Source organism: Aulostomus chinensis, chromosome 17 (assembly GCF_037954235.1).
Source record: "Aulostomus chinensis isolate RoL2024-O1b breed Wild chromosome 17, RoL_Achi_v1.0, whole genome shotgun sequence".
NCBI classification, from domain to species: Eukaryota; Metazoa; Chordata; class Actinopteri; order Syngnathiformes; family Aulostomidae; genus Aulostomus; species Aulostomus chinensis.
In genome coordinates, this window is record NC_141336.1 from 16765527 (window position 1) to 16785771 (window position 20245).

Below are 20245 nucleotides of genomic sequence, written 5' to 3' on the forward strand. Positions count from 1 at the left end.
GTGCTGTGTTAACGTGCTGTCATTAGAAGCGCTGGTTGTTGTAATGGGCCGGGTCTTAAAGAGTATAGAGAAGTAGAAAATGGCAGCAAAAACACAAAAAAAAAAAGAGAGAGAGAGATTAGAAAATCGGATTGTAATTAGTTTACTGCAAATTGCTTTGCTTCTAAAGCTTGTTGTGCACAGCTTAGGCCTCCATATGTGCATAATCTATTTTCAGTCTAGTTTACGACGACATGCAGGGCCACTACTCGGACCAAAGGAAATGGGCATGAATGCGTGATGAGATTTCTGCCAAAATAAACATCCAGCGTTGTCCCCAGATGATTGCTCAAAGAGAGGTGCTTGTTGAGGCGTCAGCGCACAGAAACACATGTTGTGACAGTTCACATGGAGCGATTCGATGCATGCAAAAATCAAATGATATGCCACAGCCGGGGAGCCCTCCCAGTGAAAACAAAATCAGGGTATTAGCATGTTTCAGCTGTGCTTCAATCAAGGTCGTCTGTGGTCTCTGGTTTTCATGTCCCTCAGTGGGACTGGAGACAGACAGAGCAGAAAGCAACACCCGTGTGGATATTAGATGCTTTTAGACATGGGGTGAATCCTTGTACGGCTGGCTTCTGTGAACCTGACTGTTTAGCCAAGCAAAAGAAATCATTTACAGTTCCATAGAGTTGGTAGTCTGACATGTGCGTGCAGGTGCAGCTGAGAAAACTGAGCCTAGACAAAAAAAAGTGATTCGCCCACAATGATGTTCACTGGCTTAATACAATATAGTGCAATGCTACAAGAAGCTAAAAGCATAGCTTTATTAATGGTTATGAAAGGACTAAGTGGGCGTGGTCATCTCTTCCTCTTCTTTGGAACTGTTGTAAATGTTGTGTATTTAAGTTTAGCTAAATCCCCCGAAATCCCTTTCAAGGTTTAGTGCCGCACTTTTGTCTTAGTTGTTTTAAAATCATACAACTCCTTCAAAATGACTCGTTTCACTGTCAGAACTTAATCTGTTTGGTTTGATAACATTTGGAAAGGAGCAGAACAACCAAGTTAATCACCCAAATGGCTAAGCGGACGTAGCCAGCTTGGCGTACACATGCTCCGCCCACAGATGTCGTTCTCCCTACAGGGTGGGAATGTTACCACAGACACAAACTTTACTGTGAATTGCAGAGAGATTTAATGGGGCGGCCACGAATGTGAACTCATTTAGAAAAGGTTTTTGAAGTAACGGATGTTCATTAAAATGTGAAAGTGCTGCACGATAACTTGAAGTGTCTGTCGGCAGCACTGCAGCGAACATGGACAACGGTTAAGCACCATCATAGAGGAGCATCGCCAGATCTCGTGTCAATCAGACAGTGAGATCGTAAACGAGGTAAAACCTCTCCTGATTTGTCTAAAAAAAAAGTTGTTTTCCTGTAAAATTTTATTTAAATAATTTTTAGGTTCCTATAAGGCAAAGAATAGATCATAGTCTGTGGCCATGATCACGTCCCTGAATAGAATCTGCTACCAGTCTTCTAAGGGGGCAGGGCAATGGAGAAACCCACGTGACACTGTTATGCTTCCAATTCATCGCTCATCACACATAGCAAATGGCTAATAGAAGCTAACAAATGCTAATGGATATTAAGGTTGTTAGGTGCGGTTGCTCAGGTTCAGGGAAACATCCTGGTTTGAGTTCCAGGAAGAATTATTTTAAACTTTCTGTTGGTGTTGACTCTGCCCCTCTGGGGGAAAAAAAAACAAAACAACCAGCAGTGTTTACAAAAATGAGGACTGCATTTCTCACAAGCACCGCCACCAATATGCAGCAATATTGAGCCAAGAGGTTCACTAATAGCTTGAATTGATTTCCCTCCCTCCTGTTTCATCACCTGGAGAGTAAGTTCATACATATCAAATGTTGAAATATCTGTCTGGTATGTGCATCATTTCTAGGAACAAATTGGGTAAGTTATAAGAGTCATAGCAACAGTATCAGTTCTGTTTAGTTCAGAAGTGATGGCAGCTGCAACCCAAAATGCATTACGTTTTCATTATGACCTGAGGACTGTGGCACATAGTAAGGTGCACTCTTGGTGCACCCCATTTATTCTGAATGAAGAGGTGGCTGCTGCAGTTCAATGACCTCTTATCTGATGGTGTGCTGCTGTCATTGAAGCCATCAGAGTGAAAGGATTAAGCCTGGCTTATATCGATATAAGTCCTGAATGGACCTAAACACACACAAACGCAGCCATAGTGTGCGCGCAAACATACATACACATAAAATGTCCTTCTGAAAAACATATTAGGTCAGAGCTTCTGGGGAGGAAGATATGTTTTCATCTTGTGAGCAGATGAGGAAAAAGGCAAAGTCAATAGAATTCTTTCAAGTAGATATTAAACAAATCAGCCTCAGACGCCAGTCCATCCCCGGATGTCAATAATACAATGACATCATATTAAATGTGCACCACAGAGCATTTACATCATATGTCGGGGAAAGAATTGAGCCAGTTCTGGCTATGCTGCTCTGATGGAGAGGTTAGAGGAACGCTAGGACGCACTGACCATTAAACTCAAGGATGCAAATTTAAGTTGGAGTGGCGGTGAGTATTAAAAACATATCAGACAGTGATTGCTTTTAGAATTGCGCCTTATTGAGATTCCAAACCATATTTGACCTAAATGCCCCTAATTTTTCTTAATTTTCAGGGAAGATGAAAATGTGCTGACATACATGTGCGGCAAGCTTCCTGTGATTCTTGTGGGGATTTGTAGCAGCAATCAAAAATTGGTCCATCTGACAATTAGATCTGATGACCTTCAGGAAGCGTGCTTCTCAAGCAAAATGTAGCCACTGCCCCCCCCCCCCCCCACACACACACACACACATCAGCAGCATATCAAACATTTATACATGGTGAAATCCTGAAAACCCTCTGATAGCAGTTAGTCAAATGATGGGATGGGGAAGATTTTAATAATCTGTTCAAAAGCAGTTTTCATGTTTCATCAGTGTCACCTCGTGGCCCAGTAACACAAACACTACAATAAATAAAAGCGTGGAGTAACAGGGAGCTCTCACACTTTTCCTCATCCTCTCGTGTGTGGTCACAGTTGCGTGAAGACCTGCCTTTGAACCCGCCTCCCTTTAATGTTTGCAAATGCAGAATTTCATCAGATAGGACTAAATTACTTTTCTGACATGCATAATGTATCGTTATGTCTTTACTCATCTCGCTCAAATCAAGAAACGCTGTTATGTAAAAGAAGAAGGGGTCAGCTGCACCTGCTGGTTTACCTGTGACCTGTCGCTTTGATATTTGAGAGAGTGGAACGATATTTAAGAAGTTACAAAGCTTACATTTAGGGTAATGGTGCAGTGTTTTGAATTTGAACTATAAGTCACTGTGTATTGCCACTATGTTGAGATTTAAACATTCAACGACTCTTGTGCAGCTGAATCATTTTAGTGGAAAAGCCACAGCGCGATAACTGAGTAGAACATTCCAATGTTGCGATTGGTTTAACCGATCTATTTGCCTGTTTATCAAGTAAAAAGTGAGCAATTACTGCTAATTTGAAATACGTATTCCTCAACGCAAACAACGGTTTAAAATAATAGATTCTATATTCAAATAGAACAATAGCAACAACGAAAAAATCCTCCAAAATTATTATTTCTGAAAGATTTTTTTGCACCTCTGAGAGAGTAGCTCAAAATTTTTTGTTTCAATGCTGTGTGATGATAATAAAATCAAATTGTCATCGTGCAGCACTATTTTTAAAGTAATGTCACTTCAAGATCAGGCTTAATCCTTCCATTTTTTAAATTCATAAGGTGACATCTCAAAGCACACTATTCCAGGTTTGAAAATATTTCAGTGGAAATTACAAGCGTTATTAATAGTAAATTAAATCATACATCATATGCAGATTGACCTAGAACAAAAACTAATGTTTAGGTGCTTAAATTGAATCCTAAGGCTAAATTCATTTCAGATTTTTTACTGTTGAAAAATATTGAATGTGTTAGCTCTGGGCTATTAGAGGCTCCATGTTTGTTCTTACACGAGAATTATTTGGCACCAGCCTCATGGCAAAAAGGAAGATCATTTTTAGTGTTTTGAGAAAGGCTGAAGTCCACTTTTATGTCTCAATTTAAAACACTTCGGGTTTTGCTTTTTTCCTGGCTAATAAAGTCATAACTGTCATAGTTAAAAGTAAATCACGCATTTATTCATTCTCTTTTGCTTGCTGTGAAATAATTCTGTTAAAGCCGCTCAACAATTATTCCTTCCACTGGGTCTTATGTTACTGTTGAGGATCAGAATCTGGTTGCCAGTTCACCAATAAATAATTCTTATTTTAAAAGGAGAAATATTGACTAAAACAGAAACTTATGGTGTCATAACTAATAACTCAGCATCTTGATTTAGCATCCATAATTTACCCCAGCAAGGCACTTTACTGTCTTGGAATAAATTGGAATATTTAAGCAAACAGATATATGCCTTGTGGCATTTAAATAAGTAATACATCTCCCTCCCATGTGTTCTCAGTTCTGAAAAGGAGAGCAATCCAGTATACAAGTTTGATGCACCGCTCACCAGAATGAGTGTTTTATTTTTCATGCCATCCATTAGCTGTGTTTTGAACCAGGTTGACACTCTTTTAAATACACTTATTCAGAATGTTGAAGTCAAACTGAACATGCATGTGCTATTCTCAGATATAGTATGCAATGATGCAAATGGGCTTCTGTTCTGCTGAAATGATCCAGAAAAGGATGCATTTGTGACATCTTCTCGGAAAAGTGGAAGAGTGAATCATGTTAGTCTCAAAAGCCTCCGTGCCCTCTCTGAGAATTTCACCATTTCATCCTATTTAAACCTGCATTTACTGCTTTTGTAGCTACTTGAGAGCAGTACAAGCAAGTTGTGAATACAAGATTGACATTCTATTTAAATTAATATGGCAAAACCATTCAGAAATCATGGTTTAATTAGCATTTAGCATAAGCTTGTGTCTCTGTCTTAAGTAAAATATTTACTCTCCTTTAGCTTTACTGTTGGTCTCTTTAAACTCATGACATATTCCATATTATAATCTCCTCAAATGTCTCACCAGCTATTGGATAATTATAGTTTTATCTGGGTGAACATCTAAACAACCAGCTAAGCGTCACATAGCTGAAGAAAGCACCAGAAACAGGCTTTAAAATACTGTTTTATTGTCTCAAACTGCTCTTGTGCTCGCTAATGCTACAAGGTAGCCTCTCAAAACAGTTGGTTCTCAGTCCCTATTTCACCTGCCCTAGACATGTTGCTCTTTGTATTGCTAGTTCACTTCCTGTATCCTTAAGATTTCATTACTTCCTTTGTAAACAGGAAGCAGGAAGTATATCCAGCACATGGTGAAGTGGAAAGTGGAATTTTTTTCAGAAGCCCCAGCATCAGTCAGGGGGATCTACTGTCCATTCCAGCAGCTTGTGAGTACCTCATTGGGTTTCTCTTGTAGATTTTTTTCCTGCCCCTGGTGACCATGTCAAAGTTTCCTTGAGCAAGAAACCCTAATTGCTTCTGATGAGGATGATGGCATCTTGCATGGCATCCTCCACCATCAGTGTGTGTGTGTGAGTGAATGAGGCGATGCTATTAAGTGTTTGAGTACCGTGGTGGTAAAAATGTGTTGAAAATGAGTACATTTACCATTTCATGTCGATATGTTTCATTTAATTGTGGCCCTGATCATGGTTTGTAGCATTACTAAGTGTTGTTGTTTTTTTTTTGTTCTTTATTGTTGATTATTGATGTTAAAACAATTTGATACTGAGTGTTTTCAGCTTTGCTGCTGGTTTTACAAAAATCACTGAAGGTGTGTGTTTTTTTTGTTTTTTTGTTTTTTGTCTTTTTTGACAAGAATTAATTGTGAAAAACAGGAGATGAAATCCACCACTTTATTAAGCTTTGTTATCATGAATCTTGAACTCGCTGTTGCTCACTTCCTTTGGTGACTGTGTTGAAGTGTCCCTAGGCAAGAAAACGTACGCCAGATGTCTTGGTTCGCACCATCATGTCTGTATGAAGCATGTACATGTGGACAGCGCGTCCAATACTAGCTGGTACTGACCGAAGGTACTTTTATCACTACGAAAGCCTCTTCCTCTTCTACACTTTTGTTGCATTCTCGCCTGCCACCTTCTGGTCGTATTATGTAGCCAATTGTATTCACTCCAAACCAGCTGGTGGGAAAAACGTAATTTGCATTTCCATTTCTTGCGCTTAAAGTTGGCTTGACAGTTAAACGGAAAAACAGTTACTGTCGCCTCTTGAAGTGGGACGGAGTACTGCTACGAGAATGCGAAGCAAAGGGCGCGAGTTATTCTTTCATTCTGGTTTGCTATGAATCTTGCATAATCATTCATAATCTTAATAAGCAGTGATGATATAGCCATGACTCCATTCAACACACCTCTGTCTGAGAGGGGCTTTCAGGCGTGAGGCCACGGGTGAGGGGCTTCCACCTCCTCCAAGCTCTTAAGTCACCCTCTTGCTCCGACTCATGATATTCTCTGAGCGAACTCCTGCCTTCGCTTTTTCAAATGCTAATGACAAGCAGTGTTGAAAGCCTCAAATTGGGCCATGCAATTCAGCCTGTGGTGTTTGGTGAGGCCCTGCTCATGTTGGAGACCGTGGTCTTTCCCCCAGCCTTCCCCCTCCTCCCCTCCAAGTCTTTTGTGTGCTGCTGTAATAGGCACAGATGTTCCTCTTGCCTCACACAGGGCCACTTTCCCCCTAATCGCCACCTTGTATGCGGACAGCTTGCACCTGCCCTCACAGCTCTCTCTTCTTTTTTTTTTCTATCCTCACTCTCTTTCCAATTCTCCTCCTCTTCACCCCTCCTTCTTCTCCCTCACTTTCTTTCACTGTTTTTCCTTTTTCCATCACTAACCCTTATCACCATCTCTGATGCAGCCAAATTCAGATGCTACTTGGGATTGTTTAAAATTGAGGAGACAGGAAAATAAAAGAAGACAAGATCAAAATGGGTTGATGGTGTTTTTAAAAAAAAGAAAAAAGAAGAAGAATGATCTTTTGTGATTTTGGGTTTAAAAAGAAAGGGAGATGGGTGAGCCTCTCCTCACTCCAGCTGGACAGAATTTGGAACATAATACCCTTGTAGCAGCTCAGCCAAACCTCAGTGCTGATGGTGCATTTAGGCTGCCTCCCTTCATTGGACTATTGGATTGAGGTGTGAAGGGGTAAAGTTGTAGCCAGGCTTAAAAAAATTGGACCAATGTGCACTTTTCCCCCATTGCCCCCATGGTGCGGTGTGATTTACCGTCATCTTCAAATGGTGCTTTCAAACCGAGTGTGAAAATGTGTCCAAATTTGGTCTCTGTAGGGATGTTGGGAGAGAGAAAAAAATAATCTTCCTCTTACTGAGGTTTTTCCAGCGAAATAAATTTGATAAGTATCTTAATCACCTTGAAATGAAACCGCGGCAGGTGCCAGTGAAGACTAATGGCACATCTGCCTTGAGTTATGTTAGAAACCAAAGTTTAAGAAGAAAAAAAAAAAGACTTTGTGGTAACATTTAATAAATGGCAGCTATTAACACAGTTAAATGTGAAAAGATCCTGTTACATCCCATTTTCTTGTGTTTAACTTGTAATTTATGTCGGTCAAAGTTTCATTGTTGTGATCGGTCCCCTTGGCAATAGTGGAACTTGAGTTTTCTCTTTTCTGTAGATATAGTACAGACTGATTCAGGAACAGTCTTTCCCAAGTTTTGTGGGTTGTTGCTACATCAACAGTGCGATCTGTTAACAGGCTCTACCCACTCCAGCGATACAGGGGGCGCTATTGCATCCTCTTTTTTTTTTTTTTTAAATGCCAGCCTAATGTACTGTATGTGCTGAATTTGAGCAAAATTAAAACTCCATCTCAGTCCAAATATTTCAGCTAAAGTGTGAGTACCCTGGCAAGTGGCGTTCGTGGAGCCTAAAGTTCAATGCAACATTAGACTTCCTGTTTTACTCAGCCAAAGCTTGTCTCCAGTGTTGAAAAGTCAGGCCAGTGTTTACCTTTGGCTGACTTCTTTTCACGTTTCACCTTCCTCTTCTTAGATTTTGAACCTGATAAAGGTAGTTTTTTTTCCTTCATCCGTTGCATTTATGTTAGCAACATACGTTAGCTGTCTAACTAACTACTTGTAGCATGTTGCGGCTCCCCCCAACCGGCTTGCCTTACACTCTGTTGATCGGGATAGTTCTTACTCTTTATATTCTTAAGAATTAAAATTTCTTCTAGCCTTTACAAATTTGCACCTTAAATGTATCGATAAAGACGGCCAAGGGTTAAATCATTGGATTCTCTTTGGGGCTTCGTATGGCGAGTGTAGACTTTACATTGCTGTTGGGGAAGAGGGGCTTCAAAGTAATGCTGGTCGGAGGCCAAATAATTGATCATCAGTGTGCATGGCACTATAGCAGGACCAAGGGATTTTAAAATCAATGTAGTTTTTCCTCTTCTTCAAGCAGCGCATATTCATTTAATGCAATGCGCGGCCTGTGTCAAGTCGAGGAAGCGATGATTGCTCGGAGAGACGAGCTGCAGTAGAGAGGAGTGAGAGTTTTATTTATTTCTCTTGTGGTTGGTGTGTTCCCTGTGCATCCAACACTTTTGTGATGTATTCTGACAGCTTTATGGTTCAACAGAGACCTCTTTATTGTGTGTCTTCGCCGAGTGCATCATACTGTAATCATAACTTAACTATGACCTTGGCCCGGCTCGGTGGGAACGGAGGCTGTAACATTGATGCAACACAAAACATTTGGTTGTTCACACAGCCTCTTCACTTTGCGCTTATCGGAATCCCAAAACAAGAACCTGCAGAAACGACTACCATAGATGTTTATTACCAGAATGGGGGGGGGGGGGGGTTCTGTTTTCTCATGCCTTCAACATATCAAAAAATATGAGCGCACACATACATGCTGCAACCAGCACTTATACAGTGATTATTCAGCCTTTTGTCAGCTCTTTGATTGCTTCTCTCAAAGGGCAAAGCCTTGCAATAGCTCGCATTCGGGATAATTAGCGTTGTGATACTCAATAACCAAGGGGGCCTGTCTGAAAGAACCCATAGGCCACTTTGGTCAGTCTGACTTGATGCACACCAAAGAAACTTGCACTCAATCAAGCGAATTATTGCAGGTTGCAAAGGTTTTGATGATATTTTATGTATGACAAGGCTGCTGATGCTGTTACAGCAATAATAAATCGCGACTCGTATCTGCTGAATAGCCTGACGAATTTGTAGAGGCCAGAAAGTTCCGGAGAGTTAGCTTTACCTCATCAGCTGGGTTTACATGGAGCCCTAACATTCTGATTTATAATGGCTTCAAAAGCCCAAACATAATTAAAATATTCCAAATAAATACCTCAGTCAGACAGTCTCAAAACTGAGTGGAACTTCAGTCGGTTCAGAAAAACTGCATCATGTATGTATGTAAACGATAAAAGTAGCTCTTCGGCTGCGTTCTTGCTGCGCACGCTTGACGGAAATGTGCAGTGATGTTTTTTCACATCCAAAAAGAAAAGAAAAGGGGACTCTTGAGCAAAACTGGTCCACGGCGGAGAGGTGGTTTCAAAATCAAACTCTAAACGAATCAAACACTATCGCGTATACACAAAGCATAAAAAAGTACAAAAGCAACTATTATGCTAAACAGACCATAGATCTCCATCTTTGCAGTTGTTGAGTTGCATGATTTATTTATCGTTTTGTGCGTTTCACACATATGTTCAAAATGAAAATGTGTCGCCAGATGCGATTAGATGACATCACATACAATCAGGCAAACCGAAATCCTCAATCAGAAAGATTGTAATCAGAGCGCATGTAAACCCAGTGACTGAGCTCATTGTGTTCTATAACTTCACATTTCCGAAAACGCTCAAGCTTCCTATCTCTGTGTACTTTTGTAGCGATGAAACAGGGTGCTACTGTACATGTACTTTGCGTGTATTGTTTTTTTTTATTTAAGTGATTTCAGTAGGCCTACAGCATCAACTTTTACAGGCAGACATGCAGTAAGGCAGGTAAATATTTATTGAAGATTGATTATTTTATACAGTGAAAAAGGAGATCATTTTAAGAGAGAGAGAGAGAGAGAGAGAGAGAGAGAGAATCCTCCGGGGTTGGATCTCTGTGTCCACTTTATTTCACAGGGACAAATTTGCATGGTGTGATTAGGTGATCGACATATTTCTCTGACATCCTTGTGTCAGACAGCACATTTGCAAAGTCTTTGCAGGCCTTAATGAATATTGAGTGTTCTATCTCTTTTGCCTTCCAATTAATGAATAGATGTTGGTAATTATTTGACCAATGCCTCTCTCTCATGACATGTCCCATATCCATCACTAAGTTAAAAATAAATTAAAATCAATAGAGCTGGCAGACTCTTAGGACAGTGTCAGTGCTTCCTATGGAGGGACCCATGCAGGTCTGAATAAGAACTATTGATCCTCCTTGAGGAATATTCTCTTTTATCACCTCCCCTCTTCAACATGCGCACGCACGCTTGTACACAAGATAAGTGTTTCTTTTCCCTTCTTTCTCGTAGTTACACAGCAGCCGGTGACAAAAAAAAATCACCTTGTTTGTCCTTATCGCTCCATAAAGAACACAAAAAAAAGAGATCGTCAAAACGACAACAAAAAAAGGGAGATCGGTTGCCAATAAAAGCTGGCACGGTTGTGAGTTCTATTTCAAACAACTCCCTCTCCCTGTGTCCCCAATATAAGGGAGGTGGCCATTGTGTAAACAGCTCCTTGAAAAACAAATGGCTCCCTAAATCGTTGTAAAGAGCTGTGGCAGCTCGATCTGACTGGAGGCCCAGGGAGAGAGGTGTGTGTGTGTGTGTGGTGGGGGGGACCGGAGATAACGTGTGTCAGCAAACATTGACTGGGCTTTATCACAATGAGGTTTCTGTGTTGGAGGAGCTAAGAGGCTGGCCGGCTAATCGTCCTCCACCGAGAGCACACATTCCTACAGGTCAGGGCTCAGGCTTATATGTGTGTGTGTGTGTGTGTGTGTGTTTGTGCAGAAGGTGTGTTTACGTGCTGGTTGATTTGACAAGTCGAGAGAAAAAGTCTGTCTCTCGCCCGCCCCCCCGCCTCCGTACCGTGGGCTAACTTTGTACGCTGTGATCTGTGATAAGCCAGACGGAACAGCAGCGTTTGCAGTTACGACTGTGATGACTGTTTGTTTACTCTTATCTAAACTACACAATAAATCATAGACAAAAAGTAACATCTGGCTTTGAAGGCCTGTGTAGTTTTTTTTTGGTGGGGGGGGGGTTTGTATTGGAGGGGGTCAGTCTCAGTTGCTTGAGACAGGGTGAGAGTTTACTACTCAAGGACAGACTAGGGAATTAAGTTTCACACAAGCATGAAGGGGTTTACTCTCTTAACAAATGACATCCGAGGAGAAGGCACACTAAAAGCACTCAGGGTGATTCCGCTTCAGCTGTGAGGTTAGCCTGGAGGCATCTTTTCATCTCTGGTTCATGACTCTAGAGTTTTGCCCCTTGTGCCTCTTTAAGTGTTTTCTGCTCTGTTCTTCTAGGGGGCATCGGTTCTGAACTGTTTCAAACCTCGGTGCAATAACACCACATCTGCCTCCCTGCTGCTCCAACAAGACCCACATGCAGTGACCGATCCCGGCCAACAGATGTCAGCCTTTCCAGTTGATTCCCTGTTGGTGTAGCCTTCATATCTACAGCCTGAAACATAGAATTTGCAATGCACACAACATGCTGCTCCAAGATTTACTTTGATATACATCACGTATGTTAATGTGATTCTGTATTGATCCCTCAAGGGAAAGTCTCTCTCTCCTTTTTTTTTTTTCACCTGGTCCCTCTGGGGAGGTTTGAGAGCAGGGTCGGACACAGCCTAACCCCCCCCCCCCCCCCCCCCACACACACACACACACACACACACACACACACTCACACCTTACATCACCCTGAGTGGGGAGCAACCCACTGTCTTGTTCAATGACACTTCATCAGAATCTGCTCTGACATTGGGGTGGGTTTGCACTCCGGTCATGTGACTGAAAATAACCCCTGCGATGGATTACGCCACCTTGCCATCTCAGTTGTGCAGACAAATGAAAAATAAAAATAATTAAAAAAAAAAAAACATTGAGAGGTGGTGAATGTTAAGCTGGCATGTGCTGCTTTAAAATTGTTGCTATTCACTCTTTGCATTGCATAATGCCGAGCGTTTAATCCTGTTTAGCTGTCAGGCTTGCGATAACTCCTGGGGAATCGCTGCTATCCTTATCATATTTATCCAGTGATGACAGATTAGTGGGCGTTAAATGCACTTTGCTTACAGTAGACATCAACTCCAATTGGTACAGCAAGTTTCAGGGAGGGTGGACTTTTTTGTTGTCGAAAAAAAAAGATGAATGAAAATCCTCTCAGTAAGTCGACTGCCGCTGGAACAAGTTCATTCTTGGCAGTAACTCTAAAAGTGAAGTATAGTAAGCAAGTAGTGGATTTTATGGATGTCAGCAGTAGTTTTATATCAAAATAATAGAGCAAACGGGTAAACACATATGAACATAGTATCATCAAAATCTAGTCATAAATGTTCCCAGCCATCAGAAGGGTTAGGGTTATTATCTCTGACAGCTTCATTAAAATGTATATTCCCAATAAATAAGATCTTCTGGATTACAGTTCCAGAATATGGTTAAGATGATGACCTGAATAGAAACCTTCTTTCAATCGCTCCGCGTGTATTCGGTGAATTTGATACACATTTGTCCATGGCACATCCAGAAAACACAGCTACATCCTACCAATGACCTGGAACCAGGAATTTGATCCTCTTATCTGAGTGAAATGATATTGCTCTGCTGATTCCATCCACTTGGCGGCATGGCTCGGAGGTAGAGTGGCCGTCTAGCAACCGAAGGATCGCTGGTTCGATCCTCACTTCCCCCGGTGACCATGTTGAAGTGTCCTTGAGCAAGAAACTGAACCCCTAACTGCTCCTCCTGATGGCCCTGCGACGGACTGGCAACCCCGTCCAGGGTGAATCCCGCCTCTCACCCAATGCCAGCTGGGATAGGCTCCAGTCCCCTGCGACCCCTAATGAATAAGCAGTATAACAATGGCTGGATGGATGCATGGTTTCCATCTAAATCCATTCGTTATTGAGAGATCCGGACAGATAAACAGATACATAATAAATATACAGAATAGATTTTCTCTGAGTTGGAGGAGAGCCTCTTTCTGCACCTGCATTTGCTGACACCATTCAACAGCGAAGATTCTATAAGTGTTCATAAGTAGTCAAGTTACTGTTGCATGTGAATCCAGGCTTTTTTTTTAATACATATATCAATCCAGTTTTTGCAGTTGTTGTCCTTTTAAAGTGTTTTAATGCTGTTCCTCTGCTCTCTTTAAGACTAATACTGCACTTGTAAGATACGTAGTTTTTCAGGGAACATATTCTTCAAAAGTGTTCCCGTAAATCCGTAATTTTTCTTGAAAAGTACCTCTATTTTTGAGTGTGTCAGATAAAAGGCATGATTTCAAAATTTTGGCTCTGACTTGGCAACGAGGTGTCTGTTCTTGTGGCACCCCCCCTGTGTTTTCACCTTGTATCGCACTTAAGGCTTTTGCATGGCAGCTGTTGGTTTTCTACGCTGTGAGGGTTCAAAAGGTTCCAGCATGCAGTTGTGTGCTGTTCAGTTACTACTACTACTACTACTACTTCTACAAAAAAGAAAAAAAGCTATTGGGATAATACACACACACACACACACTGAGTAGCTGAATGTGCTGGGTGAGTGTTCCTTCCAGGCAAGAGCTTGTCTGAGAATCTAAGAGGCAGCCAGGGAGGCACAAGGTGGAGACCTCTTCAGATCTGGCTGCTATTAACAGTCTTGTGATCTGCTCATGTTTACCTACTCTCACAACACTGGTACTCGGGGCTGTGAGGAGCATGGGACGCGGGGCCCGGCCTCTTTGAAGTGAAGTTGATCCCTCAGTCTACGCTCTTGGTAATTGCACCTTCTCTCTCTCTTTTTCTTTGACCCCCCCCCCCTTTTCTCCCGCTCTCTCTCTTTGCTTTTTTTTCTCACCAAGATGAGATTTGTAGGATGCAGATGGGGCGATCTTAATGTGATTTAAAGCCTTTTCACATCGTGCTCTAATATCATGTGAAATACAATAATAAAAAGCCAAATATTGTTTCCATTGATATCCTTTTTGCAGATTTTAGCTAAATATACTCATGAAAGTGAGAGATTCTTATTTGCAAGATCTTCTCCCTGATACTGCTTTCTCTGCTGTATAAAAATCACATTTTCCCTCTATAATTCACTCTACCAGATTTCGATTATCATAATTGAAAAGTGAAAGCAACACAACGTGAACAGACGGAGCGTAAAATGTTCACGCTAAGCAGCGGATGAAAAGTGAAAAATGCCATTTGTTTGTGCACTTACTGTCTGCTGTTAAAGTAGCCATAATGACCCCCTGCGTTGAATTTGTTTCTTTTCCTGTCTATTTTTTTTTCTTTCTCTCGATGTTTACGCCGCCCTCAGTCGGTGAACATGCACCGTGTTGAGCGGTGTGCAACCTTGGACACCTCTGTGTTGTTGTAATTACTTTGATTATACCCTCTGTGTGGTATTACAGCAGTCTGGAGATGGGGGTCCAATTTAAGGGACAGAGAATTTCAATTCTGTCCGAAAACAAGGGGACAATTTGCTTTGTGGAATATTTGATCTGCTGATCTGTGTGTGTGTGTGTGTGTGTGCGCGTGTGTGTGTGTGTGTGTGTGTGTGTGTGTGTGTGTGTGTGTGTGTGTGTGTGTGAGTGAGAGAGAGTGTGTGTGTGAGTGAGTGGGCACGCGCGTATATTGGACTGTGACGTTCCAGGTTTGTACCTCCCCTCGTTGCTTTTCATCAGTTTGCCGTGATGGGTATTGGTCTGCATCCAGACATGTGACAGTCCAGGGGGCCTCATTGGTGATGCCTGCTCTCCCAAAAGATGCCAGGTGCCTGATTCGGAACAAATGCTCACAAACAGAAACACAAACACACCAGAGGGACTCTGTGTGTGTGAGTGAAAGTGTGTGTGTGTGTGTGTGTGTGTGTGTGTGTGTGTGCATCTGTGTATTCCTCACTTTTACTGGGAGAAAAGAGTAGGGATGGCAGGTATTGAACTGCACTGAGGTAGAACGAGCAGCCGTGGGCATCTCCTGGTTCACGGCGTTAAGTCAGAAAACTGACAGGCCAAAGCTGCTTTTTATTCTGCAGCTACAATGTAAATGGAGCTTTTCCACCTGCCTCCTCATGCAATCACCCCTAGACCCAATAACTGTACAGACAGGGTTCCCTCTCTTTCTCCCATGCCTGTCGGTCTCCAGTAGCCTTTAGTCTGTCTGTCTCTTCTGGACTGCTCCCCCTTGTCTCGTTAGAGGGCACATATACCTTTCTAGCCAGACGAGAGAAACCTATACTTTATCACTGCCACATATGGGGAAAGACATTTTTCTCCCAAAGGGAAACCTGGCATACAATTACGATGTTCTAGCTGCCCTAAACAACCTTCACAAAATATATAGCATCCTGTTTTTGACTTACGTGACTTTATGATCCCTTCCATGTAGAACCCACGTCTGTGCTGTGGGTGTTTCCTTTTTATAGTTTATTTTCTAGCCCGGGCAAAGGCTCTTTAAAATGACCTGCAGCTTTATTTCCACAATGCAGCTGTGAAAAGTTACAAGATGGAAAGAAAAAAAAAACAACAACCCGAAAACAGTACTTACACCGTGACACTCCAAATACATGGTTTTCCAGAAACGAGACGGATCGAATCCACCTTTCGTAATTAAACATATTTCAAGGTTGCTCCCTTCCAAACCACGCTGTGTGTGTTTTTTAGCCGTGTAAATATTCTCTTAGAGATAGTGCAAACACACCTGTGATTAGTTGGGGTAAATTGCAGACAAATAAATTGAACGAGTAAATGCACAAAATTACAGATGACAGCACTCGGGAGATGTCTGGAAGCAGTTTTTGAAGGCGGCACACACTGCAGCAGTGTGCCCGTCATACTAGCCGCCTCGCTACCATCAGAGTGGTAAAGTGGGACAGATGTTGAGGGTTAGAGAGGCCCCAGTGGGATATTGGGAATGATGGTTTGGCAGCGAGTTCGAGGCAATAAAAGGGAGGAGACGGAGAGGCCAGGGGTTCTCCCTTCGCTACACCTGACCTGATCCGTCCCTGGAACCTGTTCGTCTGAAATTAAAGAAAGGTGCTCTTTTTAACGCTAATCAACGTTTCTAGCAAAGATTCCAAACACGCTGTGTGAAAACGAACGGAGACAAACTTTCCAAACAGTCCGCGGAGGAGTGTAGGGTTTTAAAACTTTAAAGAGGAGCTTGTGTAGAATAACATCTCCTGGAAAGATGGGAGTGGAGCCAGTGGGGGGGGGGGGGGGGGGTGTGCTTCAAAGTGAGAAGACATAAAAGTGCATTCTGAAGTCTCCAGTTATCAATTCCCGATTCATTGAGAGATCGGATCAATATCCATCCTCTTGAATTTCAGGACAAGCCTTTGAAGTAGTCGGTGGGGTTTCAGCAGGCGTATAATGCTGTATATTTTGTTTTCTTAGAATTGATACTCCACAGACTCCATAGAGCAAGTATCAAACTTCACACGTTTGTTATATCCCAGGCAGTCCCCCATACATATCTCATAAAGGCAACATCAGCCGGGATGTCTCAGTTTGAGTTTTACATTTCAATAAATACATCGTATCTGAAATGTGGGTTTTATTTCATTCTTTTTGAGAGTGGAAAAAAAACAAACAAAAAACAACAACAACCAAAAAACAGGCTGTTTCTTTGGAGGGATGTAGCTGTTTTGCCAGATATGTATTCCGGTTATCCCAGATGCGGCATAATTGTAGTCTGCAGCTGCCAGAGCACGGCAGACCTTCCACTGGTTTTACATTTCACCAGAGTTTACATACATTATGTTTCTTCAAGTGGAAAATTGTTTTCTGCATGATGCCAACAGGTGGACTCATTAGAGACTCAACGTAATCATGGCAATCTTTCCTCTCTGCAATTAGAAATATTGATCATTTACATATCATTGCAATCCATGGCTGATTATTGTTTTAGTCTCGGATGTTTATGAAGTCAAACATCTGCAGTAAACACCAGCCGGGACGAGGGAAGTTATTGACTGCACATGGACGCCCACTCAGTTCAGGGTTAGCACGTGGGCAGAAATGTTGCCTTTTGACTCAACGGCGCATCATCATATATAAAATCCAGTATTGATTTGGTGTCACTGGGTCACATGTCACGGAAGGTACTGAGAATTAATGAGTTATGGATTGAAATATTTATATGAGAAGAATAGAAGTGTAAAATACAATGAAAAATGCCACAATCCAATCAGATTCAAACTATATGAGTTTTTTAGAGTGGAACTAAGATTGTTCGGTGCGGCATTTGAAGTGGATGGAGTGAACACCGGTGGAGACCCCAACCCTGACCCACCGGTAGTTGGGTTCAGGGTTGGTGTGAGGGTTAGGGTTACAACAACCGTTTACCCAGTCAGACACCTGTTAGATGTTTTGCTGGGGATTGGAGAATGTGTGGTACTGCATTTGACATGAAAGAAGTAAATACTTCCTTAGGCCCAAACACAGACCCACCAGCAGTTTAACCTGCATGTGCCCCTGTTCTGTTGAGGGTCGGGTTTAGGGTTAAACTGAGGGTTAGGATTTGAACTTGGCAGATGTATTCCAGGGGATTTTAAATTGGGCAGGGCCGCATTTGAAAGTTATCCAGTAAACAGTTGTGGCGACCCCAACCCTAACCCACCTGGAGTTTAAAGAGCCAGGTTGTAGGGTTAAGACTCTCTGTATCTCCCTTTTTTTAAGAACCGCTGGTCCAATCAGATTCAAACTTGGCAGGTGTTTTACTCGTGATCTGAGAATGCATAGTGCTGCGTTTGAGGTGGATCATGAATGGTGTTGATTCGGTGTCACTGGGTCACATGACATGGAAACTTAAAAAAAAACCCAGTTAAATGTAAATGAACAAGGTTAATGTGGACTGACCTGCTAAGCAGCATTGTTGTTGTCTGGACAACCAAAGGCTGAGTGTCCATTTCCACTCAACATTTCTTCCCACCCCCCCACCCCCCCAATGGTTTGCAGATGTTGACCACGGCCGAAGGTTGGCTCGGGGCTGTTTAGTTCACTGCTCTTTGTTGTCTACCTCTCACTCTGTGAACCAAACCTCTGTGGCCGAGCCTCCCAGGTCAACCACAAGAATGACTCGCTCCCAGCTTGTCAACGTGTCAGGGTGCATGCAGGCGTGCTGGAGTGGATGGAGAGGCGAGGAGTGAGAGAGCGAATGTGAGAGAGAGACATGAAAGACTTGCATGTTGGGAAGATGGTAGTTGAAGATGTTCCTCTAAAACATTGCTCACATGATGTTCTGCCAAGAGAAAAAGAGCAGTCCAGTGGAAAGGAAACGACCCCTCTGGACCTGCTGTCATGTGACATCTTTGTTTTCCAAGTCCAACCTATAGGTGGCTGAAAGCCCAAGTAGAACCCATCAAAGATACCTTTGATGATGGCTTTAGGATGGGAGTTGATAAAATATATGTATCAGCATGTAAGTGCATCTTCCCTCATTTCCCCAGTTATTAGGTAAATCTAGATAAACCACTTTGCTCTACAACAACATTTCTGTAATATTGTATATCAGTTTGTGTGGAATATGTTTGGAAAAGCTGATTTATTTAGTTTTTGTCCATTTTGGAGGCTCTTAGGTGGTTTTGGCTCCTGAAGAGTTCTGGCTCAACCGCTGCATATCTATTACTGTACGTTTCATTTTCTGTTCAACGGAAACAATCCAACAACTTTAACAGCCTAATTTAACGAGAATTGTTGTTGGACAATAATGCTTAAGTAAAGGTTTAATTTAGGAAAAACAGGTTTTTAGTATTTTCTTCCATAGGCAATTTTGATATAAAAAAACTGTAACCAATTTGCCCAGTGATCAAAGAAGACCTTTCTTTACGACGCCATACCCACTGAGAGGTGTTGCTAATTTTATCAACCTTAATTCTTAGAAACACTTCTCAATATAACCCAGCACCACAAATTACAGCCTCTGGGATGACATTTAAAATAAATCAACACTTCTCCCAAACTTATTCAATAGAAACTGATTATAAGGCTCATGGAGGGAGGATTTATTGCAGTCCTGTTGTATTAAACTGTTTTATGTAGATGATGTACCTAATAAATGGGCAAACAAATGCATGTGGAATCTAATTTACTGCAGTGCCGTAATCCTCAATCTTAAAACTATTCGTACAACAAGAAAACATTGAAGATGGCAAACTCTGAACTCTTCAGGGATTTGAATTGTTCTTTAAACCAGCGCTGCTCTTTCCCAACACGCTAACGCAGATGTTGTGGCCACAAGCGAGGGACAGATGTACCGGTGGACACCAATGTGTCCCCTCTTTCTATACAGTTCAAGTCACTGTCCAAACAGGATTAGTGCCAGCTTCCAAGTGTCAAAGCAATTACAACAATGACATCAGGGTGGTTTGGGGGTTATGGCTGATGGAGTGTAAATGTCGACGGAGATGAACGCCTTCTAGCTATCAGTTGTCACCGCCCACTCTTCCACTTCCATCTGCTCCTCTCTTTCTCCCTTTCATGCATTAGATTAGACTTTTTTTTTTAAACAAAGGATGCACCAGTCCATAAGAGTCATGGTAGTTTGAGCTGCAGGGAAGATTAAAGATGGCCGTTAGTCATCAGCAACCCCTATTCTGTGCTTTATTTCCGGTGTAGGTGCAAAGAGTGTCCTCTTATCTGATTAAGAAGATGAATAGACACTCTCACATTAAACAAATTATGTCTGATGCAATCAAAGCTGTGTAATATTTATTGTATAGCCTTAAGCTAATACAACAGCTAGGAACTAATAAATCATCTTTTTTTTATTGAATTCTGAAGTGTTGAGATCAACAATTAAAATCTTTAATATATGGCGCATATCTGGCTAATCTCCAGCAGAGATGAACACCTGCGGTACACGGCTGCCTGTATTTTAATCTACTTCACCGTTCTTGGAAGTGTATAGTAGCAATTGAAGTATGCCTTGAT

At 41.9% G+C, this 20245-nt stretch overlaps 1 long non-coding RNA gene across 5 annotated transcripts in view; it reads left to right on the plus strand.

Moving 5' to 3' along the window:
* LOC147246527 (uncharacterized) overlaps positions 1-20245 on the plus strand; it is a 326594-nt gene that overhangs the window by 4948 nt on the left and 301401 nt on the right. For all 5 annotated transcript variants that reach the window (XR_015109778.1, XR_015109776.1, XR_015109777.1 and 2 more), the window contains exon 2: positions 5379-5479. This is a non-coding gene — a long non-coding RNA (uncharacterized LOC147246527). The remainder of the gene's footprint in view (positions 1-5378; positions 5480-20245) is intronic.